Genomic DNA, 26,184 nt, shown 5'->3' with positions numbered 1-26,184 from the left:
CCCCTCTTAGCCTAAATATCTCATTCTTCAAACTTCAGCACATTTCTAAGGGATGCTGTTGACAGAAAAGGCTCAATGTACTTTTTTCTTCTAGCACTTGCCACAGGTGCAATTTCACATTAGTTTACTTGATTAATATCTACCACACTAGATAAATACTCCCATGAGGAAACCACATGTCTCCAACAACCTCGCACAGCACCTGGTACATAGCAGCCCTCAAATATTTGTTGAATGAATAACTGATTTCATAAATATGTTTTTAAATGGAGATGAAATACACTCTAGATAGCTTCCCAGATAGCTACCTAACGTCAATTTTAAATGGTATCCCCAAAGTTAAAGACTAAAACTAATTTAACTATACTTCCTGAGATCTAAGTCTGAAGGCAAAATTAAAGAGTTAAAACAAACAAGCAAGCTCATTAAGATTCTACTGAAAACCTAGTCAAAGTATCTAAAAACTAAACATAAATGGATGTAGAATGTGTTTAGTCCTATTTTATCCCCAGGATCAAGTCAATCCTGGTACGCAAGGCTCCCACAAATCCCTTAACTTTATTTTTTTTTTGGCCGCACCATGAAGCTTGTGGGATCTGAATTCCCCGACCAGGGATCGAAGCCGTGCCCCCCTGCACTGGAAGCACGGAGTCTTAATCACTGGACTGCCAGGGAAGTCCCAACTCACTCTTATAAACCCATTTTCTTTGATTTTCAGTTAACTTCTTCCTGTCTGATTTGCCATTCATTTTTCTATCCTATTTTCCAGCCCAGTTTCCAACCCAGCACTGTGAATAGTTTACTGAATGCCCTTATGGGTTTCCCTTCTTATCGCCTGGAAGTGAAATAACAGGACTTTAGTAAAGGGCAGCACACTCTTATTTCACTGAGCACTTTGAAGGTAGGAGTAGTCACTATCTTCTTCTTAGGCCCATAATACAGTACCTCCCCCCTATTCCCCGCCCCCATACAACACACCACTACCACTAAACTAATCAGCCCTGACAGCTAAATGAACTGACTATAGAGATAAATAAAAGGTGGACACCCTACCCAAGAGTTCTTGCTGCTTAGTAACATTACCAACATTTAGGATTATCAAACAATTTTTGCCAACAATGGTAATTTGCATTTCTATGATGTCTTGTGAGGTTAACACTTTTCATGTATTTAATGGTCATTAAATTTCCTCTGAAGTATGTATTGAAGTACTCTGCACATTTTTTTCTAGTTAATTTGACTAAGTTCTTCATATTGTTCTTTTGTCAGTTATGTGAGTTGTAAACTGTTCTCATTTATAGCTTCTCTTCACTCATGATGGTATTTTTTAAAGAATAGAAATTCTTGACATAAAACCTAATTTATCAATTTTTTTTTGCTGTGAGTTAGTGTTTTTTTTCTGGTTAAAAAAGTCTTTTACTGTCCCAAGGTCATAAAGATATTATTTTCTTTTTCATGATAATTTAGTTTAAACTTACTTATTTAGGTATTTAATATACCTGGAATCAATTATTTTATATGGTGAGAAATATTTATCTATTTTTATTTCCTCTGTATAAATAATTGTTCCTGCATCATTTACTGAAAAATTATCTTTTCTCCATTGCTGTACAGTTCTACCTCTATCATACACTAAGAGTTCATTAATGTGCAGATCTGTTTCTGGACTCTATTCTGCTCAAGTGGTCTTTATGTCTATCCTTGCACCAATAATATGCAAACTTTATAACTAGAGCTTTAAATAAAATCTTGACATCTGGCAGAACATTCTAAAACTGTGCCTTGTATTTTGTCCTTTTGCATCTCCACATGAATTTTAAAATAAGCTGTCAATTCCACCAAAAAATCCATGTGGGGTTTTGACTAAAAGTCCATTAACTCCACATGCTGATTCGGGTAGAATTAATATCTTTACAATACTGACTCATCCAATCCATAAATAGAGTTTATCTCCTTCTTATAGGTCTTCTTTAATGTCTCTTCAGAAAATGAATAATTTCAACCTTAGAGATCTTACACATATTTGCTTAGATTTATTCTTATTTTTAATAGTATTTTCATTTATTTTTTAAAAATCCTGTTTGACATACTGACAGGTATCTCTTTTTTAAAATCTTTATTGGAGTATAACTGCTTTACAATGTTGTGCTAGTTTCTGCTGTCTAACAATGTGAATCAGCTATATGTATACATATATCCCCATATCACCTCCCTCTTGCGTCTCCCTCCCACCCTCCCTATCGTACCCCTCTAGGTGGTCACAAAGCACTGAGCTGATCTCCCTGTGCTATGCGGCTGCTTCCCACTAGCTATCTATTTTACATTTGGTAGTGTATATATATGTCCATGCCACTCTCTCACTTCTCCCCAGCTTACCCTTCCCACTCCTCGCGTCCTCAAGTCCATTCTCTACGTCTGCGTCTTTATTCCTGTCCGGCCCCTAGGTTCTTCAGAAGCATTTTTTTCTTTAGATTCCATATATATGTGTTAGCATATGGTATTTGTTTTTCTCTTTCTGACTTACTTCACTCTGTATGACAGACTCTAGGTCCATCCACCTCACTACAAATAACTCAATTTGGTTTCTTTTTATGGTTGAGTAATATTCCATTGTATATATGTGCCACATCTTCTTTATCCATTCATCCATCAATGGACATTTAGGTTGCTTCCATGTCCTGGCTATTGTAAACAGTGCTGCAATGAACATTGTGGTACATGACTCTTTTTGAATTATGGTTTTCTCAGGGTATATGTGGGATTGCTGGGTCATATGGTAGTTCTATTTTTAGCTTTTTAAGGAAACTCCATACTGTTCTCCATAGTGGCTGTATCAATTTACATTCCCACCATCAGTGCAAGAGGGTTCCCTTTTCCCCACACCCTCTCCAGCATTTACTGTTTGTAGATTTTTTGATGATGGCCATTCTGATACCTCATTATAGTTTTGATTTGCATTTCTCAAATGATTAGTGATGTTGAGCATGCTTTCCTGTGTTTGTTGGCAATCTTTGACAGGTATCTCTTGATATTTTTACATTGATTTTATAACCAGAAACCTTGCAAATGCTTATTAATTCTAATAATTCACCACTAGATTCCTTAAGACTTTAAATTTGAAAATCAGTAAACATCCCTGTGACTATGTTAAAATGAGAGAGATGTCTCAAAGACTACTTGACAAACTTCCAAGTTTTTAAAGCCCTGTTATCAGAGGTAATGTTTTGTTCCCACATCATTCTATCCCATTATCTATCCCTTATAATTGCCAATCTTTTCAATTATACAGAAAATACAGATAAATATTAACTTCATTCAAAGTAAAGACATTTAACTGAAATACTTAATTAAGATATATAATATGAAATTCCAAAATGAAATAAGCTACTGCATTTCAAACTTTAAAGGCTTGGAACCTTTATTCAAATAAAATCTTCATAAAAAAATAAAGGAAAAATAAAAGTATTTTTTTAAATAGAAATGTAAGCCCAAATTTATAACATTTATTAATAAATCAATCAGTAAGAAGAACAATTAGGTTCTTTCAATAAACACAGAGTCTTAAACTCGAGGTTATATTTCATAGTTGCAAAGATGCTAAACATCGTCTAATTTATTTTGGTATTTTGTTTTGGTTCACAAAATTGTAAAATATTTGACTCAGAAGTAACCACCAAACAGTCATCAGTTTTTAAAAAGTTTTTCTTGCTGTTAAAGATATTGCTCAATTAAATGATGAAGAAGTTTGTTTAGAGCCTAATAGAAAATTTTAGTAATGCTTGTATTTCTCATTGTTTGTATATAAACACACATATAGAAACTAAACCAGAAGCACCCAAATCTAAATTTGTAACACTGTGTTGCAGATTCAGTTGTTACTACAAGTATACTATAAGTATAGTCTGGTTATTTACTTTTATGTGAATTCCCATGAAACCTCAGTTGAAATATTAAACACCCAATCCAAACTGATTCAGACATTTTCCCAAAGGAAAACAAATACCAACAGGTACATGAAAAGGTGCTCAACATCCTAATCACCAAGGAAATGCAAAGAGGTTATCACCTCACACCTGTCAGAAAGGCTATTACCAAAAAGACAAATATTGGCAAGGACGTAGAAAAAAGGGAACCCTTGCACACTGTTTGTGGGAATGTAAATTTATGCAGCCACTATGGAAAACAACATGGAGGTTCCTCAAAAAAATTAAAAACAGTACAACCATATGACCCAGCAATTTTACTTCCAGGCGTTAATCCAAAGGCATTAATCCAAATCACTATCCTGAATAGGCATCTGTACTTCCATGTTTGTTGCAGCATAGCCAAGACATGGAAACAAACTAAGTGTCCATTGACAAATGAATAGATAAAAGAAAATGTGGGGTGTACACACACACACACACACACACTCTCTCTCTCTCTCTCAGGAATATTATTCAGCCATAAAAAAGAAGGAATTCTGCCATTTGTAACCACAAGCATGGACCTTAAGGGCATTATGCTACGTGAAATAAGTCAGAGAGAAAGACAAATACTAGACGATCTCATTTATGTGGAGTCTAAAAAAACCCCCCCAAAACCAAAACAAACCAAAAAACCTAAACAACTCAGATACAGAGAACAGACTGCTGGTTGTCAGAGGTGGGGTTGCGGGGGTGGGGGAAATGGGTGAAGGTGGTCAAAGGGTTCAAACTTCCAGTTATAAGATAACTAAGTTGTAGGGATGCAATATACAACATGGTGACTACAGTTAACGATACTGTATTATATATTTGAAAGTTGTTTAGATCTTAAAAGTTCTCATCACAAAGGAAAAAAAAGGTGTGGTAATAAATGTTAATTAATTAAACTTATTGTGGTAATCATTTCACAATATATACATATATGAAATCATTATGTTTTACACCTAAAATTAATACACTGGTATATGGTAATGATTGCTCAACTGAAAAAAACAAAAGAGCCCGGGGCATGGGGGGGAAGTTAATAACCAGGGGAAACAAAAAAAACCAATCCAAAACAAATATAAAAGGCATTTAGATTAATCATACAACTACTCTTTTCCATTACAGTAAATAACCAAAAAAAGAATTGTATCTATTAATCTTTTGTTTCACCTTCTTATTGAGCAATTTTAGCATGGTCTTTCCTAGCTCTTTGTTCCATCTACATAGTAACACGCCACAGCCATGCATTTTATTCTCCTTTCTTCCTGCGATCCCCTCAAACCTGAAATTCATTCTTGAAGAAGCCTTCTCTAATATTCCATCCTCCCCTCCCCAGTCCACTTGAATTTGTGCTTTGAAAACATCACGTTGGAACCTCTATTCTAATTTACCTGACAGTGGAATATTTTTTTCTTAGTAACTTTTGCATCCTTGAAGGTATCATATAGTTCCTGGCACTTCACTTATGAGGGTGAATTAATTCTTTCTGGCATACTAGTAATGAGTAGTAACACTGACTTAAATTTTGGCTTCTATTTTCTTCTTCATTAAATGCAAGCAATTGTGTGCACAAAAGCAGTCTTCAATTTTAGCATGTCCAATATACATATTAAAAAATTTAAATAGCTGGGGAGGGTGTTATAGATGAAACAAGATGGACCATAAATTGAAAACTGTTGAAGCTGGGTGATGTATACACATTCGGAGGTTCATTACAGTATTAACTCCACTTTTGCTTATGTTAGAAATTTTCTACGATACTGCACGTGTGCATGTGTATGTGTGTGTATACAGAGTTTACATATACATGCACACATATCTATATATGCAATTATAATACTTACATATACATAGATGATCTACATAATTATATATATGAGTAATACATATTGTTAAAAATTAATAAACTTCAATTAAATAGAGTTGGGAGGCCAGAAAGGGGAGCTCTCATGCCCTGCAAGGACAGCAGAGCCCAACAGGAGGAAGAAAGGTTCCTCTCTTCTTCCCTGGCAAGGACTCAGCAGCCAATGAAAAGCCATAGACTCTGTTTAGCCCCTCCAACATCCTTTTCCTCTCTATAAAATGGCATGCTGGGACTTGCACATGGCCTGCTGTGGTTGCAGATCCCAAATTGCAATTCTCTGCTGATCCCGAATAAACCCATTTTTGCTGAAGAAATATCTGACAGTCTATTTGTTTCAAGTTAATTATATGTAAACTTTATTATGGAAAATTTCACACACACACACACACACACACACTCATACATACAATTTACAGTTTTCATCAAGTAAAACTAGGTGAATTGACTGAGAAAAGATGTATTAAAGGTTAGGAGACACCAAAATAAAACTGAAATGAAAGAGAAAACACAAGTGGTAAAATAATATCTAACTCAGTCTGAGAAAACTACCAGATTTTACATATACTTTTATTAATATTGTCAGAACAACTTTTGGTATTTTAAATTCAATAAAATGATTTGTTTTGAAATAAGTGTGAAAAAAAGATGCTAATTATTGAATACTCTGTATAGTAGATACATGTGATTCATTGTGGTCTTCTCTACTTTTGGTTTATTTATTTTTCATAAAAGTTTTCTAAAAAATAAATGAACGCCTTCCCCCAAATTCTCTCAACCCAATCTCTAGAGCCAACCTGAAATTCCAATGTGAGAGAATGACTTATTAAGACAGGCAAAATAATTCTCACATGAACTTTTTCATTCTAAAAGGGGCATATAAATAATTTTACTGCTTTCCAGTAACAAGCAAACTGCTTCAAGATGTAAGGAGAAACTGGGGATCACAGGAAAATGTGAGTTTTAAATCTGATAAAGAGAAACAGCCATATTACAAATTAAAAGAGGTCTTAGAGACCCACCTTTACAAAGAAGCTAAGATACATAAATTTAGTTTTCTTCTGCAATGTATATTCCTAAGGCCTCCGTGTCCTTTGGCTATTCAAAGACACCGCATTTTATAATGGCCTTTCCCGATATCTATAAGAGACAAATGAAAAGTAACAAGATAGGAATAAAACACTTGCTTCTGAAAGCCACACAGTTGTTTTTAATCCTTATAAATTCTGTAGTATTAATTCTTCTTCATCCCAAGAAACCCTTCGAAAGCTAAGAAAAGTCTATGTGCTTGAAACAACCTCTTAAAGCAGCAAGATGAGATTAAATTATGGAAGCCCATTTACGGAAAAATGGTTATACCTCTTGGGCTCTAATAGAGATTAGCACAATACTTGAATTCAGAACATTACAGCTTAAATAGAACTTTACAAATTGGTTTACGTCTTATTCAACATATATCATATTGTTTCCTTAGGAAAACAAACACTCAGTACCAACCCATTTGTAAACTAGGCCTGCCCTTCTGAACAAGGAGGGAAAAGCGCTACCTCTGCATTTTCCTTCTGCTGATCTTGTTGAAGACCTAACCACTTCATACATTTCGTTTTAGGTTTGTTATTTCACCTTATGTTATACTGAAACACTTAATGTACACTCAAAAACAATAACGAAATCTCACGATTATGTACTGAAGCAAAATACAATATACCCTTAATCTTAAAGGTTAAAAAAAATTTATACCTCAGCTCTAAAGTTAATGAAAGGCTTTTCTATCTTCAAGAGGAAATTGAGGTGGGAAAGCGTTTTGTATGTTTAATTAACATTTCCAGTTCTCTATAAAAATACGGCACTGTATCATAAAAAATATTAATTGGAAGATGTCTAGGAATAAGTAGAACAGTATATTCTTAGCCTTAAAGCTATGACCAACCTGAAGTCATCTAAGACCCCTGTGACTAGCTTTTGTAACAGAATATATGGTATGTGTAGAATATGAGCTAGAAAAGCTGAGAAATAAAGGTCTCAATTTATAGCTAAGAAGTAAAGATAGAGAAAGTTCCAGCCTAAAGAAATGGGCTAAGGCAGTGCTAAAAGTAAAACACAAGCAAGTCTCCCAAGGGCCAGTTCCGTCCTCCTTTTCCCTAAACCATTACTTCTCTAAAACTATCTACCAAATGCATATAACTATAATTAAACCTTTAACTAAAGTTTGCTAATTGACATTTTCCAGGGCCTATGTCACTGCTTTTTTGTGAGACTGGCATCAAAATGACTGTCTCAAAATAAGCACTTGCTGTAATAACCCCTATTCTTTACACTTCTATATTAAATTCTTATACAGATTCAAGATTAACACTTTTAGATGAACACAGTTGAAACCTCAGAAATTTAGAAACCAGGCTTTACATAAATAGATTCAAATTAGGAAGTAACCGAGAAACAATAGAAAAAGACTGCTTTTGGCAATGAAAGAGCAAGATAAACACACAGGGGATGGGAGACAAACATGTCCCACACCCCACAAATGTTCAGTGCACAAATCTAATTTCCATAAGACAACACAAGTCTAGTTTAGCTTAGCCTTTGCAAATAAAATCTAAAAAGCAGAAGAATAAATCAGAAACAATGGAGGAAACAAAGGAAAGGCAAGTGGCTTTGCTCCATGATGGTGATAAAGAACAGCAAATATAAGTAGCAAGGAAGGGAAGGAGAGGAAAGAGATAGGGCAAAAGGGAAGAGAGGAAGTGGAGCTCTGTATCAAGTACTACCACATCTCAACATTCCCCTTAAAGTCAAAGCCTTGAATCATCCCACTATTTTATTTTATTTTATTTTATTATCATTATTTTTTTTTGCGGTGCGCGGGCCTCTCACTGTTGTGGCCTCTCCCGTTGCGGAGCACAGGCTCCGGACGCGCAGGATCAGCGGCCATGGCTCACGGGCCCAGCCGCTCCGCGGCATGTGGGATCTTCCCGGACTGGGGCACGAACCCGTGTCCCCTGCATCGGCAGGCGGACTCCCAACCACTGCGCCACCAGTGAAGCCCCATCCCACTATTTTAATTTGCTTTGTGGTGAAATACCAGGTTAACTGAAGTTTCTATCAAAAATAAGGATATGTGAGGGCTCATAGTTGTCTCCTATGAATAGAGAACCTATGTCAATTTGACAGCACATCTTTCAAAGCTTCCCCAAAATTCTTGTCTGTCAAGACATTATAATATGTGCCTCTAAGGATAGCTATTCTAAATTGAACATTAGTATGGTTTTCATTTTTAAAAGGTAATAATCATTTACTTTTTTAAAAAAAAATTCTAAGCAACTAATGTGTCCCAGGTTTCCATTCAGCACTAGAAAGAGAGCAGTGAAAAAGACAGGCAAAGTCTCTCTCCTGGAGCTTAAGTGCAATAAACACAAACCAGATAATTATAGGTTGAAGCAACAGCTTTGGAAGACACTAAAGGGATGAGATAAAAGAGTGAAATAGGAAGAAGGGGAGGAAGGGGTAAAGATGGCTTTAAGCAAGGTATAAATGAAGTCTTCTAACATTTGTGAGACCTTAAGGATGGGAGCAGCCAACCGTTCCAAGAGGTGGGGAGAGCTGTCCCTAGGTAAAGAAACTAGCAGTGCAAAGACCTTGAGATAGGAGAGGTTAGCGTGTTTAAGGAGAGAAAGGGGTCCAAGAGGGGTAGTAGTAAAGAGATGCATTTTTAGCACTATTTATTTAAATACAATTATTCTTTTTAAAAATTTTTTATTTATTTATTTTCGGCTGCGTTGGGTCTTCGTTGCTGCATGCAGGCTTTCTCTAGTTGCAGCAAGCAGGCTTCTCAGTGCAGTGGCTTCTCTTGTTGTGGAGCACGGGCTCTAGGCGTGTGGGCTTCAGTAGGTGTGGCACGTGGGCTCAGTAGTTGTGGTGCATGGGCTTAGCTGCTCTGCAGCATACGGGATCTTCCCAGACCAGGGCTCGAATCCGTGTACCCTGCAATGGCAGGCGGATTCTTAACCACTGTGCCACCAGGGAAGCCCATAAGTACAATTATTCTTTTAAAAAATTGTTAACAGTTGTCAGGTACTGTTATTTAATCATCACAAAAAAAAGAAACCTTTGAGGTAGGATACTACCCCCAATCTATCAGACTAAAGCACAGAGATGTTAAATACTTATCCAAAGTTATACAGCCATTAAGTAGTCAAGATGGGATTTGAACCAAGTAGCTCTGACTCCAGTGCCCACATTCTTGAGCATGATCACAAGATGATTCCAAACAGCAAGAGAGTAATAAATGCCAGTAATAATTTGCATCACCTTCCGGGCACTGTGAACCTTATAAGTGGATCTTAAATCATTCCCTGTACCTCAGATTCCAAAGAGCTCCTCTCATACTACCTTTTCTGACAGGAGTGGGGTATACACTTTCAAGCGAGTAGAATATATAGAAGGGAAGAGGGTACCATCCCATTTAATCCACACTTATCTGTATATTAGGCTCTTGTGTAAACTCTCATTTGAAGAAAGGGTTCAAGAGCTAAAACAAGCGTTTAAAAAACACTGGCATATGTTTAAAATTATATAAGCAAGACCATTAACATAGTTCTCTTAAGATGTTTTAAGATGCAACTTTGAACTTTGAAGCTTTTGCTCTTTCTTAAAGTTACTTTGGAAACAAAAGGACAGAGAAGTCCAATATACCTCTGACTATATCATTTCAGATTTCAACTCTGTGGTACAGATATTACCTTTTAAACAACCATGGCCCGAATAGTCACTACCTTGAATGTTGTAATCATTCTGCCAGAGAAAGGAATTTTGGAGGTTTAAGCACAACAAATTTTCAGGTGGAAAGAAATACACATCATTTACACTCTTGATTCATTGGCTAGTACTAGTCACATGGCCCCACCCATGTGCTGAGAAAAGAGGGAAACCAGATACTGGTGAATAGCACTATCAGCTACCATATATGTCATGCTATTTTGTAGATGAAGCAAAATTCATTAGTCTGTATAGTATGATCGTATTTATGCCAAAAACCTAAAGGTTATGTGTGCGTGTACACTTACATAAATTTCAAAAACTGTGTATCCTTTGAAGAAATCCTAGCAGAATATATAACAAGCAGTTAATAGATTATGCCTCATTCTTTGATTTTTTTAAACAATGAGCAATTTTTAACAAAAAAAGAAGAAAAAAAAGCAAAACCAAAAAGGCTAGGCAAAGAAAAAAAAATCATAGCCAGAAAACTTCATTAAGTACTGCATGACCAAAAATAACAACCATCACTACTACCTACAAGCTTCACACATAATCTATAAAATGCTTTTATACCAAATCCTCCAACAACTATTAACTATTACTCTCACAAAGGAGATACAAAGCAAGTGGTCCCCATCTCTGCCTCATATTTCTCCCCTTCTTGGCACCTTTCTCATATTTAATATATTAACCAATTCAACCACCACTGTCAAGCTCCAGATAACCACTCTTACCAGTAAGCTATACTTTCTAATCTTTACTCCCTCAAAGTTTATTTCTCATCTTATAAAGGTATGTGTAAACCTGGGTAAACTTCCTTTTCAAAAAGACTTGAAATCCCTCCTTCCACTTCTACCCAGTACAGGTTTGCTTTACCCAAACCAGTCTTCCCATCATAGACAAGCTTGCCACATAAATGTTAAAGAACTATTTTGGGAGAATGTCTCAATGATAACATGACATTGATGTCTGTTATCATTTGCATATTCAATGTCTCAGAAAGGAGAAAGGATGAGAAAAAAGTTTTTCTCATGCAGAAATTTTCCTTCATGCTTTTAAAACTCTGTTTACAAAGTATAAAGAGGGAACTAGGAATTTCTATTTGATCTTAAAAAGCCAGTTCACTTTTACAATATACCTGTTATACATGGATCAAAAATATATCTGATAGAAAACAAAGCCTCAGTTCTCATGAAAAGAATGCAAGACAGACTTGTTAATAGGTTGCCTCTATTGTCCATTATTGCAGCATCTTTCAAGAGATGTATACAACTTTCAGTATTATCACCACAATCATCTATCAGCATTTTGATTTGAACAAATTACTTATGACACTTAAAGTTTAACAATTTATTTTGAATCTCTTCCTTTTTCTCCTGTTATCAAGTATTTTCTAATTCCACAGGACTTTCAAATATAGTTGTTTCTCTTCCTTTAATGAATTTAAAAATCACATTTTACTCTTTATCCCATTTTTTCCTTAAATCTTTAAATAGTCTGGTTACTGACAAGTGAGAAAATTATTCATATACCCATTTCAGAAATGAAGTCTATGAGACTTATTTAGTCTGTCTTAAGAAGTCATTCTCCCTCTCTTCCTGAGGAAAAAATATCCAAAATGTGTAGGGGTGGGTAATTTTAGCTCCTTGTGACTTTAACTCTTAGATTATTCAAGTAATATATTACACTACCGAAAAGTAGAGTCTCTACCTTAAATGAAACAAGGGAAGCTCACCTTCTCCATTACATACTTCTAATACTTTACTTCAATTAGTCTCCTTTCTCTCTTGCATAAGTCTAGGTCTTCTATAAGAGAAAAAGACTTTTCCTGTTTCCTCAAATATAGTAGTAAAAACTGTAATATGAAAACATAAGAAGAAAAAGCACTGTCTTCTAAAAAAATATTGGCTTTATGGAAAAGATCTATTTTTCTAATTTCAGAGTTCTACATTGCTTCCTAAAGAACCCTGTTCAACCACTATCAGCTTTATTAGAGTAAGAAAATCTATGCTAAGCTATATAGAAGCTTCATCTGTCCTAAGGGAGACCATCTGTACACCAAAATTCCAAATGAGACACCCCTCACCAAAGGCAAGCATCTCAAGGTTTATACTGTAATTTCTGTCCCTAAAACTGACCTCTGTCCACTTTTTTCCCCTTCTCATTAATACTGACTTTTCTGCTCTATTTCATGCTTTAGAATTAGTAGGATAGTGTTAATAAAAAATTTTAGACTTACCCTCACAAATATCTCAGGATATATATTAGTTCTTTCAAGATAAATTTGCTACATTCAATCTGTTTAGATTATGATCCAACAAATAAATTCCTGAAAACTCAAATTCTCAGAAAGAATCACGGAGCTTCCTCTGTGACATCTCCATGACAGATACCTGATTTGCCCCCTTTGGGAGAAAGGTCAGTATCTCCACATGAACATTGTGAACTGTTCTGTGCCTTCATTTGGAAACCTAGAGATTTTTATACCTCAGGGCAACATATAGGGACAGGTGAGTGGTATGCTTTCCTTTTGTAAAATGGGAGATGCATGACTGTGCAATTAGAGATGGGGAAAGTGAATCAGTATGATGCCTGGACCTCAGTTGTAAGAAAAAGTACATGAAGAAGCTAAGAACGTGAAAACTTATTCTCTTTCAAGGGCCCATTCCCCTAAGTCCCTTAGATGAAAAAAATTTTTTGTGTACCATATACATTGATTTTCTTGGTCACTATGCTCCAAAGATTGATGTCAAGAGTCTGACTGATGCCAGACACTTTTCACTGCTACCTCTCCTCTTTCCCTCATCCATTCCCTGAACTTTGACTACCATGGACTATTCCTAAGTATGCAATTCCTTTTTCTAAATTCTAAATCCTCATATTGAACAGCCCACCAGAACAGCTGCTGAGATGTCCTCATGGGCACATCATACCTAAAACTGAACTCATTTTTACTCTGCTCTCCACTAGTAAAGTTGCTTGCTATCTTAGTTAAAAACTTTACCATTATCAGAGAATCATCTTAGACTACTCACTCCCTAAACCCAGCTCCTAAAATTTCCCAATAAGAAGTCCTCTTCATATTCTATCTAGACTATTTCACTTGTCTCTACTGACTTCTCACCACCTCCCAATCCATCCTCCATACAATTCTCTCTTAAATGAACTATTAACCATACTAATCCTTCACTGTCTCCCAAAATCTATAGGACAAAGTCCTGATGTTTTTGAGACTCCCTTCCCTATCCCCACCCTGAAATGTCTCCTCCCTACTTCTTTCTCACCTCATATATTCCAAACTTTTTTTCCCTAAATATATACTATTAATGCTTTTTCATACTTCTATACCTTTGCACAAGCTTTTTTTGTTTCCTGAAGAGCAAACCTTCTTCCATATCCTCTCACACTTGCCCTTCAGGACCTAACTCAAGAGATACCTCCTGCTAAGCCTTAACTATCCTTTTCAGCTAAGGCCTGGCACTCCCTCCGTTATGCCTCTACTGGATCTTGCACTTTGCATTTTATCTCTCTCCAACCAACATACTAAATAGCATAAATTTACCTATTAGGCTCCATCGTAAGTGAACAGTAACAAAATTAACAAACAGTGAACATTTAATAAGTGCTTATTATGAATTATATACTGTTCTAAGTACTTTTATTTGTATTAGTTCATTTAATCTTTATGGTAACTTACTGAGATGGGTACTATTGTCATCCCCAATTTACAGACGAGAAATCAAATGCAAAGAGGTTAACTTTGCTCAAAGCCACTCAACTAATGAATAGCAAAGCCAGGCGTCACACAATTTGGTCTCTAGGCAAAGATGAATGAATAGATCTTCCTACCCCTACCACCAAGCACCCAGCATATAGCAAGTTCAATAAATGTTAAAACACCTCTGAACATTTTATATATGATCCAATTTTAAGACATTTTCCCACGAATGTCACCTGGGTAAGGTGATTTAATGCTAGGGTGAAGTTATGAGTTGTGTAAAATGTTTTAACTCCCACTCCAAGGTAAACTATTCTTTCTATAGAAATATACCATTCAGGTAGAAGGAAATAAAAATAGTGTAACTGGGTTAATCAAATTTTCACTGTCTGAACACTCCATAGTCAATGCTATTTCAGTCCCTCTTCATGTTCTGGCCTCTAAAGTCATCCATCCTTTGTATCACCCACAAAACCATTCAGTATTATATACAGAAATGAAAAACATCTGCTACAGCCAAATTAACTTCTGCTCCACTTATTTTTTAAATTCATCTGAATAAGGGTTTAACTCCCACAATTATCAATCTCCGTACTTGATCTGGCCTTATCCTATCCCTATCTACATTATATCCTTTCTCATTATATCCTGGCCGTAGGGGTCTTATTTTCCTTCAGCATGCCAAACCTGTTCTTGCTTGGAGAGATGGTCTTAATTCAGATCTTCACAGGGCTAGCTAACTCCTTGTCATCCTGGTCTTAGCTCAAATATCACCTCAAAAGGGCCTCATTCACTTCCCTCTCTGAAGTGGTAGGCCCACAGCCACATCCTGGACACTAGCTAGCATGTTACTTTATTTTTTCTTTTTATTTGCTTACATTTTGCTTGCCAGAAAATATGCTCCATTACAACAGAGACCCCCGTATATATTCCAAACACTTGGTACAGTGCCTGGCACATATTCAATAGTTATCACACAGTAAATATTTGTTAGGTAATTTGAACACTGAAGGTACCATTTAGTACTAAAAGCACTTGCTCTACTATAATTCAGATATGCAATCAAAGCCTATGGGGGGAGGGGGAGAAAACTCAAGTTCTAAGATCTGTAAGACGCCTTATCACCTTTTTGTTCCACAAAAATACATAATAAACTACAAGTAACATAGAAAGATAAAAGACATGAGAAATATAGATTAAAAAATTCAAGACTAGGTAAAAACATACCAAAATGTAAGTCATAAGGGCCTACAAATTCAACTTTAAATCTGACTTCATTTCCCAGCAGTCGAAGCCAAATAGGAGAGGCATGAGTAACATAACTCAACAGAAAGGATAAAAAATGTCATTTCCTCAATCAAATTAAATTTTGATCGAACGCATATCAATATGACAATGTTTTTGAACTAAGATAGAATACAGATATCAAAATGCAGTAACTCTAACATGAATTTTCTTAAAATATGAAACTTATCCTAATTAATTTTTTGCAAGAATCATGCTATTTTATAGGTTATTATAGCTAGGTACCACCTCAAGGATAAGAGTAACAAGATTAGAAATAGGAGAGTCAGGACAGAATAAATTAACAAGTGACAGAACACGCATGTAGCCACAGATTTAGATTTTGACATTCCTGAACATCTTGCCAAGAAGTATATATTTTCCCTCAAAAAACTGTTGTTATAATTAAGAACAAGCATTTCTGACCAGAGATTCCCTAACAAAAATCAGGTTTACTAATGGAAGTATTTCTTTTTCATCATTCTTACACCTATATCTGGGATGGTTTGGAATGCAGAAGCGAAGAGGACAGTCTGTGGAACCCAGTAATTATGATTTAGTTGTGCAACCAAAAAGGTAAGAAAAACAGTAAAAACAATGAAGAAATGAAGGGAACCACCAGACATATAAAATACTACACTTTCACAGTGTTCAGTACAGGTGAACACTCAATACAGAGTAATTTCTTGCCAACTTAGAGCTGGTTATGTTTCTGAAAAGTTGGCAAAACCATCAGCTGGCAATGAAAAAAAACCTCATAAAAAAAGGAGGGAAAGGCGGGGGTTTTTAATCCTTCTGGATGAGAGCCTCTGAGAATCTGATGAAAATATGGATTCTCTCACCAGAAGAATGTGCATAAAAATTTTGCAGAATTTTGAATTTATTTTTAGAAGACCCCCCAACATATAAGTCACAATAGAAAGTCATTTCTTTCCAGCACTGAAAAACCTACTCAGAGTTATCTTCTTCAAGAGTTCAGAAAAACTACACCTGTGATCTACCAGTTTTGGGAAATCGAGAGTACACTTATTCAAGTTTCTGACTCAGCCATTAAATCGTTTAAAATTTACTGTTATTTTCATCAGGGAAAAAAATAACACCATGACCACAAGGGATAGCACCAGTTAGGCAAAGTGCTATGTAACCACCTGGTTCTTTTTCAAATCACTGTGGTGCTTAAGGGCTTTTTGTATCAAAACAGTAAAATAGTGTCTCCATTCTTTGCTCCATCTCAAAAAATTAAAGAGAGGTGGCAGAAAGAGGAGAAAACAGAATATTTAGTTTTCATTTGTTTAAGAGGAATATAATAAACTTCACATTTACAAAAAAGATCTGATTTTTAAATTTTGGTATATAAATAAAGCACCGTGCTATCTCAAACTGTGGTTGGCAAAGATGTAGTTGGAGCGAGATTACTCTACCAACACTTAAAACAGATGTCTTTTGTGCATCCTAGAAAAGAAAAAACTAGAAGCTACATAAAGAAAAAACACTGAATACAAGATTCTGAAATAATACAAATATTTTTCTTGAAAAAATGTAACCATGAAACATGGATACCAACTTATGAATAAACTATAGTTCACAAATAACTTTTCACTCAGAGCCAATAAGCCTGGGCATTATGCATACAAGTACACAATTCTAACTAAGAACCAGAGGCAAACTTGGTCCCTGACCTCAGGAAGCTGACAGTCTTTGACAATCTTACAGGAGGGATAGTCAACAAGCAAATACAATCAGAGAAAAGAACACATAGGATACTAAAGAACATCTGACATTTTTTTCATTTTTAAAATCTGAAGTATAATTTAATGCATTAAAATACACTGATGTTATGTTTGATTCAATGAGCTCTGACAATTTTATAATCTCATCAACCATAACTATCACCCAAAACCATCACTGCAGAAAGTTCCCACATCACCTTTAAAGTCATTTCCCCCTCCCACTTTCTGAGTTCTTTCATCATAGATTAATTTTGCTTGTTCTCAGATTTCATATAAATGGATATTTTATTCTCTATAGGTGTCTGGCTTCTTTCACTCAACATAATGTTTCTGATATTTATTCTTGTAGCAGCAGTTTGTTCCTTTTTTCTTGCTGAGTAGTATTCCATTTTATGAATACTACAACTCATTCTCCTATTGAAGAACATATGGGTTGTTTCCATTTGAGGCAATAATTAATAAGGCTATAACATAGTTTTCATAATGCTAATAGAAAATAAAGCTAGATCAAATTTTGTGATGGCAAGAATATACTAAAAAGAGAGAGAGAAAAGCAACCTAGGAAGAATATTTTAAAAAGTTGAGTAAGTCCTAAAGAGATACTTGGTGTTTCATTAAGTCTGTTAGATGCTCTTGTGGTATGCATCTTCACAGCATTTGCCATTCTAAACTGTTTCAAATCTGTCTCCCCCACTAGACTAGAATCATGTTTATCTGGGTTCACACCATTGTATCCACAGCACCTGGCAAATAGGTAACATTCAGAGATGGGAAAGGTTTTTTTAAGGGTATTTGTGTTCGTTTTCTATGGCTGTGTAACAAATTACAACAAACTCAATGGCTTAAAACAACATATATCATTATCTCATGGTTTCAGGGGTCAAGAGTCCAGGCACAGCTTAACTGGATCCCCTGCTTAGTGTCTCACAAGGCTGCAATCAAGGGGTTACCAGGGTTGGACTCTCATTTGGACTCAATTAGGGAAATAATTCACTTCCAAGTTCACTTAGATTGCTGGCAGAATTCATTTCCTTGAAGACCCTGGTTTCTTGCTGGCAGTTCTCTGGAGCCTCATAAGGGTCTGTCTGCAGTTCCTTGCCACATGGACTTCTCCAACATGGCTGCTTAGTACTTCATAATGCCAACAAGGAGAGTCTCTGGTGTGAGTCCAGTAGTAAGACAAAAATCTTATATAACGTTAACATAATCATGGAAGCTACATCCGAACCGCCCAAACTCTGTCCACCACTCTATTCTTCAAAGACTATCAACAGATAAGCTCTTTCAAAAATAAGTCATTCTGTGAAAAGATTCACAGTCAATTATAATTCTAAGAGGTTTTTTTTGCAAAGTGTAGCATAAGATTTTACAAAATTGGCTGGGTTAACACGTATTCACCTCGTAAATGAGAAGGCAACCAGTGCCACCAACAGAAATGATCAGTTATGGATGCCAAATGTAAGCATAAGAGAATCGAGAAATAAAGGAAAGGAACAGAATTTCACAGAGATAATAAAAGTGAAAACCAAAGTGTTAGAACACCAATGATTACATCCAGGATTAAAGGTTTTCTGTTCCTTCTCTTTACCTTGTCTAAGAACTTTCAGGCTACACAAGGTACCAGATCTACATAAATCCCACTAGTTAGGAGACTACATATATACTCAAAATTCACACTAAAGGGAATAGAAAACAACCAAGGCAAGGGAAGAATACAAAGCATCAGCTGAAGCTGGCATTTCAATCTACCTTTTATTATTCCTGCCATCTAGTGGCAGGATCAAAAACAAAAGCATGCCACAATGACATGCTAATAAATAAGTACATGAGAGGAAAAAAACCCCAATTTACTAACACTATTAAAATGAACAATCTAAATCCAATCCTACCATGTGATACATATAAACACTGTTTATATAATCATATTAAACACACAGCCAATTTTATAACTATGGAAACTCATATGTGAGGATATATTCAAGCCTAATACGATTACAGAGATTCATACCAATATTTAAGTAACAACAGCAAAACAAAATTTCAAAGGATTACTAATGATATAGAATAAAGAAGTCATTGTTTTTTTTCTTTTTTTTTTTTTTGCAGTACGCGGGCCTCTCACTGTTGTGGAGCACAGGCTCCGGATGCGCAGGCTCAGCGGCCATGGCTCATGGGCCCAGCCACTCCGTGGCATGTGGGATCTTCCCGGACCGGGGCACGAACCCGTGTCCCCTGCATCGGCAGGCGGACTCTCAACCACTGCGCCACCAGGGAAGCCCCAAAGAAGTCATTTTTTACTATTTTATTATTACTAGGTCAATTCTGAAGTTTGAAAAGACCCACAAATGCAGACTGACCACTACCACACCATCAAATCACGACTCATTTATGTAAAAGCAGTTGCTACTGGGTCATAAGAGAACTCTCACTAACCTCCCTGGCTCTTACAGCTGATGGGTGGGTCATTTTGACTCGAGGTCTTCCATAAGCAGAGAGCATGCTGTATGTATCAGATGGACAAACTACCTGTTTCTCTACTCCTGAGCAACACATGGAAAAAAAACAAGGGTTGTTCAAAAGCTGGAAATGTCCTGCAGAACTTCTCTGTACCATCCCACTTAAGGTGAAATGCATTACAAATGAAAAAGATATCAGATCTCACAAGAACACACAGAGCAAAACTACTTTCAAACATATATCCATATTTTAGTTCTCTCTCAACTTCTGCCTTAACTGGCAATGAGAGCTATCAGTTTTCTTAAGTATCCATGTGAAACAGGAGTATGTTGTGCTTTATAAAGGACACTTAATAAACTGAAAAAAAGGAAACAATGATGAGAAGCTGGCACCAAAAAATTATATCAAAATAAGTATCTTAATGCCGTTTAAAAAATCTAAAAAAATTTCTAGGATCACATATAAAAGAGTGTATTTGATAAATTAAAATTATCCAATGATACTTTTTGCTCAGTTAAATGCAATACAGACTGAAATCTAAAAAACCTACACGAAAGGCAGATGCACACACCTTCATGTATTCTTTCTCCCTACGTGTATGTGTAATACACATTTTAGTCAGGCACACATTCATATATAATTGCAACAAGATCTCCAACAAATGTTATATACATAAACATGTTGATTTACATTTATTTATTGTTATTAGATATTATCTAACATTTCCATTATATAATCATTATGTAATATACTATATAAATAAGATTTCCAGCTAATAAGCATTTGATATATAAATATGTATTATAATACATATATTTAAGTCAAGACACATATTCATATACTATAGAAATAAGATTTCCAACTAACAAGCACTATCTATAGTAGTAATATCCCATGACCCACAATTTGCTGTGATTAAAGAACCAAAGTGGTTTTGGTCAACTAATAAATTCAAAAGCTAAGCAAACATTCAGGGAGAAAGCAATACCAAGAGATAAACTAAAATAAAACAGTCACTCAAAATAAGCAATGTATACAGGCCTTCTCTGGACATCTTAATTTTTAAGACCTAAGGGAAGGCATATTCATAAGCTATATTGCAATGTTAAAATCTGACAAATTTCCAAGTACTGAAGAGCTGGGTGTCAAAATACTCAACTTAGTCACCAAGACAAATCGGGGTGATGGTATAAATGAGCAGATACTTGTTTACTTATGAAAAAATATATACGCTCCCATTATAATGTGGATATACTCGATGTTCACAATACAGTAATTCTTTCAAACCTGCGAGCCTGTCAGTCCTAGTTGTAGCTCTGTGACTTTGAGAAAGTCACTTAGTATCATTAGGCCTCAGGTTCCTCATCTATCAAATAAAGCAACTAGATCAGTCTTTCCCAAACTGCATTGCACTGAACACTAATTAAAAAGCTACAGTGATTCCTAAATTAAACATGTAAACACTGTATTAAATAAAATCAATACTGTGTTCAAGAACTTCTCAGATTTTAACATGCATTGTTAAATAAGTGTATGGGGTATTCAGTTTTTTCCAAATTTAAATTATCATAGGTTATTTAGTTTTGAACTACAATTCCTGGGATATGTGTTCTGCAGAATACACTTTGGGTAAGTACTCTAACAATTTCTGTGTTCTCTTCTAGGTATGAAGTTCATTCTACATTCCAGAGGGGGTAAAAAGTGATCCAGTTTACCTAGTTTTAGTCACCCCATTTTCAAACAAAGTGTCAGCAAACATACTCAAGCAGTTATGAAAGAATAAAAGGAGAGTGATTCAATTTTCTCCTCCCTTTTGACCCACATTTCAGGCTTGAGGAAGAGGTGCTAGGAAATAGTGGACTATAAGAAAGTTTTAGTGTCCTTCACATATCAAAGGTAATTTTATTAATTTCTATAAACTAATAACATGTATTGAACTCCTCAGAGAACAGAATGTTTTTGGTATACTCTTATTTTTAAAATGTGTTTATTCTGAGAATTACAAATGTTACAAATGCATTTATTGAATTTTAAATGAACTTAATTTTTTCCCTCTTTTCTACAAATGGTGTTGTACTATACTCAACCTGGTGGAATCTAGCTTTACACTTTTTGCCAAATTACCTGACACCTATACTTTATCATGGGAACATTATAGCAAATGTTATATGTCAGTTTACTTCTTGAGGAAGGGTAACTAATTCTCATGCAGGACACTGGAATTGGAAGAATATGGGGCTGGGAAAAATAAAAATGAATGAGAGGCTCAGCCTTGTGATGCTGGTATCACTGGTGGAAAAAAACACTTTTGCCTCGAAGTCCAAAGATGCTCTGAATTCCACTATATGTCAAAAATCCCTCCAGTTACGTACAACTACTATTATCACTTTCATTTCCGCCTTTGAATCTTGGACCCAAGAAACCTGAAGTGACATGAAAATAAGTCATGCTGCTTGAAGCATTGCTTTTACACTGGAGAGCTGTACTGAGGTGTCTGTCTTCAACATATAGAACTGTAATGATCAGAAACTGTACTTGTACAAAGAACAATTTCCCTAAATTTGAGGGTTGGGAAGAAGTGTCTACAAGTTTATTTCTGTATACTGTGCATTTGCTCAGGCATGAGAGAAAGTTGCCTCATTTTATTCAAAGTCTTACATTGTAGAATTCAGAATTGCTCTGTGGCATTTTCAGTTTTAAAGCAACTCAGCTGCGCTTGATGTGTGCCTACAGTGTTCTTTTTAAAGTACATATGGCAAATATTTGAATATTGTGAATAGCTTTATTAGAATTATTATTAAACATTCTTACCACAACACTTACGAATCTTAATTTTCATGATAAACTTTTTAAGTAGGGTTAGTCAAGGAAATCTCCAATATCAGCCAATTCCTTTCCACTGTGTTCTGAGAACTCCAGCAAACCCTTCAAGTGAGAGACTGAGTGCAGAACTAGTTTGGCTATCAACACAAGTGTTTGAAATGTACTGGCAGATCGTGAATGAATGATCCAACTGAATAATTTAGAGGAAGAAAAGTGAGGACTGGGGAAGGCAGCAAGACTAGAGAACTTGGACCTGAATGTACTGGTTCCAGCTCCGTCACTCTGGCATCACCAGGCCTGTTTCCTAACGAAAGCCAAACTTTATCTAAAACATTATAATTGACCATAAATGAATTTTAAAAACCTGTAAATTTTTCCAAGCATCAATCTTTTTTTTTGGGGGGGGGGAGGTGTAACAAGCAGATTGATGTCATTTCATCATGCCATTTCATAATTGTACATGTTTGCATATGCTATTCTTTTTTTTTTTTTTTTTTTTTTGCTGTACGCGGGCCTCTCACTGTTGTGGCCTCTCCCGTTGCAGAGCACAGGCTCCGGACGCGCAGGCTCAGCGGCCATGGCTCACGGGCCCAGCCGCTCCGCAGCATGTGGGATCTTCCCGGACCGGGGCACGAACCCGTGTCCCCTGCATCGGCAGGCGGACCCTCAACCACTGCGCCACCAGGGAAGCCCGCATATGCTATTCTTTATACCAAAAATATCCCCTGAGGCTGGCTGACTTCAAGGCCTACTTTCTTAACATACTAAGCAGTACTGACTCTTCTCATCTGTAAAATGGGGGTAATAAAATATCTATCTCACAGGACTGCTTAAGGACCAATAAGCCACAAAATGCAGCAAGATTTGCAACAATTTTAACCTAGACTTAGTATCACCTCCCCCTCACACACCAAAATACAAAACAACCCAGTAAAAAAACTGACCAAAGACATAACAGATAGTTTACAGAAGAGGAGATAAAAATGATAAATACACTGTGGTAGCCAGTGTCCTAAGATGGCCCGAAACAATTGTCCCTACTGGTATATGCATCTTCTCCCTTGACTCAGATTGGCCTGGCAACTTCCTCTCTCGGGCCACTCTTTCTTAGAACCCAGCCACCACACTGTGAGGCAGTCCTAGCTGCCCCCCCACCCCAGGTATATACCCTAGCAAACATGTACACATATGCATCAGAATATATAGTTTTTAATGTTCACAGTAGCATTATTTATTCATAAAAGCAAAAACCAGGAAACCCAAATGTTAATCAACTAGAAAATGTAAAAATGCAAGTCAGAGAAGCTTATATGTAGGATACTATTTTTTAAAGCTCCAAACAAAGCAAAACTTAGGAATATACTGTCTAGAAATACATACATGAACTGTTTTTTTTTTTCCCCAAAGGAAATGTTAAATAGAACTCAGGATGATTGTTTCCTAGTGCTAAGAGGAAAACCAGGAGGATAGGCTAGAGAAGCAACATGAATAGATGTGAAATTGATAATGTTTTATTTCTATAGTTGGGTAAGGGTTTCACAGGTGTTTATCATTATGTTCATAATTACATATATGGGTATATATTGATACATTCTTTTATATGCAAGTTGCATTCTCAATATAGTTTGATTTACAAAAATTTTATTTATAATATTGTGGCCAATTCATATCGCACAATTATGACATCCAAAACTTATTACACACTTTTTAAAAGTCCAAATGATTATTTCAAAAGGAAAATCTTTTTTTGCTGTTGTTTTAAATTGTTTATATCAGATACTTCATTTAAATGCAGTAAATTATTTTAACAACCAAAATAAAGTATCTTAGTTTCAAAAGATCTCCCTTTCTAATGAAGTGACTGACTCATTTTTAACAACCTTCATAAAATATCCTTATATTTAAAAAGATTTTAGTTGCGCCTCAAGTTCATTTTTCTACTTTGAACAAATGACTGGGCTTTACACAGTTTTTTTTAAAAAATTAATTAATTTTTGGCTGCGTTGGGTCTTTGTTGCTGAGCGCGGGCTTTCTCTAGTTGCTGTGAGTGGGGGCAGCTCTTCGTTGTGGTGCACAGGCTTCTCATTGAAGTGGCTTCTCTTGTAGCGGAGCATGGCCTCTAGGCACACAGGCTTCACTAGTTGTGGTGCGTGGGCTCAGTAGTTGTGGCACATGGGCTTAGTTGTTCCACAGCACGTGGGATCTTCCCGGACCAGGGATCGAACCTGTGTCCCCTGCACTGGCAGGCAGATTCTTAACCACTGTGCCACCAGGGAAGTCCTTTTACAGTTTTAAGATTACAGTTCATCTGCTGTTCATTGTTTCATTATCCTGTTCTTTCAAGTGTCAGAAAGCTGCTTAGCATATTAAAACAAAAGTCTTCTTTAGCTAACTAGAATAAAAATATTAAGATTGAAATTAAACTTCCATGAAGCAAGTTTATTAAATTTTTAAATTTAACATATTCAATAGTTTAATTGTCAATTTATTCAACAAACCCTACTCACTATAACAGATTTTTTTTAAAGGCACACTAATGGATGAAGGCTAAAAAAAAAAACATTTTTAAGCAAAAACATCTTGTGAGATCATTACAGCACATCAGGTTTAGGACTCACAGGAATGCTGCTATTATTACATGGAATAATAGTATAATTAAAGAGCTGATTAGTCATTTTGTTAGAGCTCAATCCATAGTAAAAGAAGATAAATATATATCTTGTTTTACTTAACTCTTAAGATCTACAATATTCAATGATCCTCCCAATGACTAGACATAGACAAAACTATTTCCACTGCAGACACTTTAATGGAGACAAGCAACTTATTTCATCCCTAGTGAGTATTTTTATTTAGTATCCTTTAACCTCTTATGGTAAAGTTTAAATGAGATCAGAGCTGGGATGGCTTCCTAAAATGTTGCTTAATTGCCATATAAATTACCTATTATCATAAAGTTAAGAGCCAAGAAACTAAATGGATCATTAATCTAATCCCACCCAAACTCATCATTTGTATGATTTAGTATATTCTAACTAGTGCCTGTGTATACAATGATCATTTCTATTCTTCCACATCAAGATATTATTTCTCATGTTCAAACAAAACGCCAGCTTGTGAATTTTACTTCGGTTGCTGATATCTTTTTTCATTTATCATCTCAAAAGTTAACAACACTGGAACTTTTATCATTCATATGGTTATTGGATATTAACTTGTCTGTCTTTTCTTATTCAATGTTCCTTAACTAGTGAGTTAAAACTTGTGACAGAGCTTTTACTCAAGAGTTGTTTGTATTTGGAAGAAATACTTCTGTAACTAAAATCTCCCTCCCTTAAAGTTCTTCCTAAGGTATCTAGCTATCCAACTAACAATCTCTCAATTGCCGATGGCAATCACTGATGCTCACATAAACTACTTCTATAAGCATTACCACCTCCTTTCTTCAACTCTTTCCTTCTTAAGATTAAAATGACACTTTTATTGAGAGCAAGATTTTGATGTTCACTATAAGAGGTTCACCATAGCAATTCGAGTGTGTGTGTAGGGGCTGGGGGTGGGTGGTGTTTTTCAACACCACCAAGCAATTCTCTGACACCATCTGCA

General features: G+C 35.8%; 1 protein-coding gene across 1 annotated transcript in view; it reads right to left on the bottom strand.

Annotated features, from left to right (window-relative positions):
• STT3B (STT3 oligosaccharyltransferase complex catalytic subunit B) overlaps positions 1-26,184 on the bottom strand; it is a 99,416-nt gene that overhangs the window by 60,053 nt on the left and 13,179 nt on the right. The gene's annotated exons all lie outside the window — the stretch shown is intronic.

Source organism: Delphinapterus leucas, chromosome 10, assembly GCF_059928025.1.
Source record: "Delphinapterus leucas isolate spDelLeu-1000000601 "Yukka" chromosome 10, BTC_Dleu_Yukka2, whole genome shotgun sequence".
NCBI lineage: Eukaryota > Metazoa > Chordata > Mammalia > Artiodactyla > Monodontidae > Delphinapterus > Delphinapterus leucas.
This window is presented reverse-complemented; position numbering and strand designations above follow the sequence as displayed.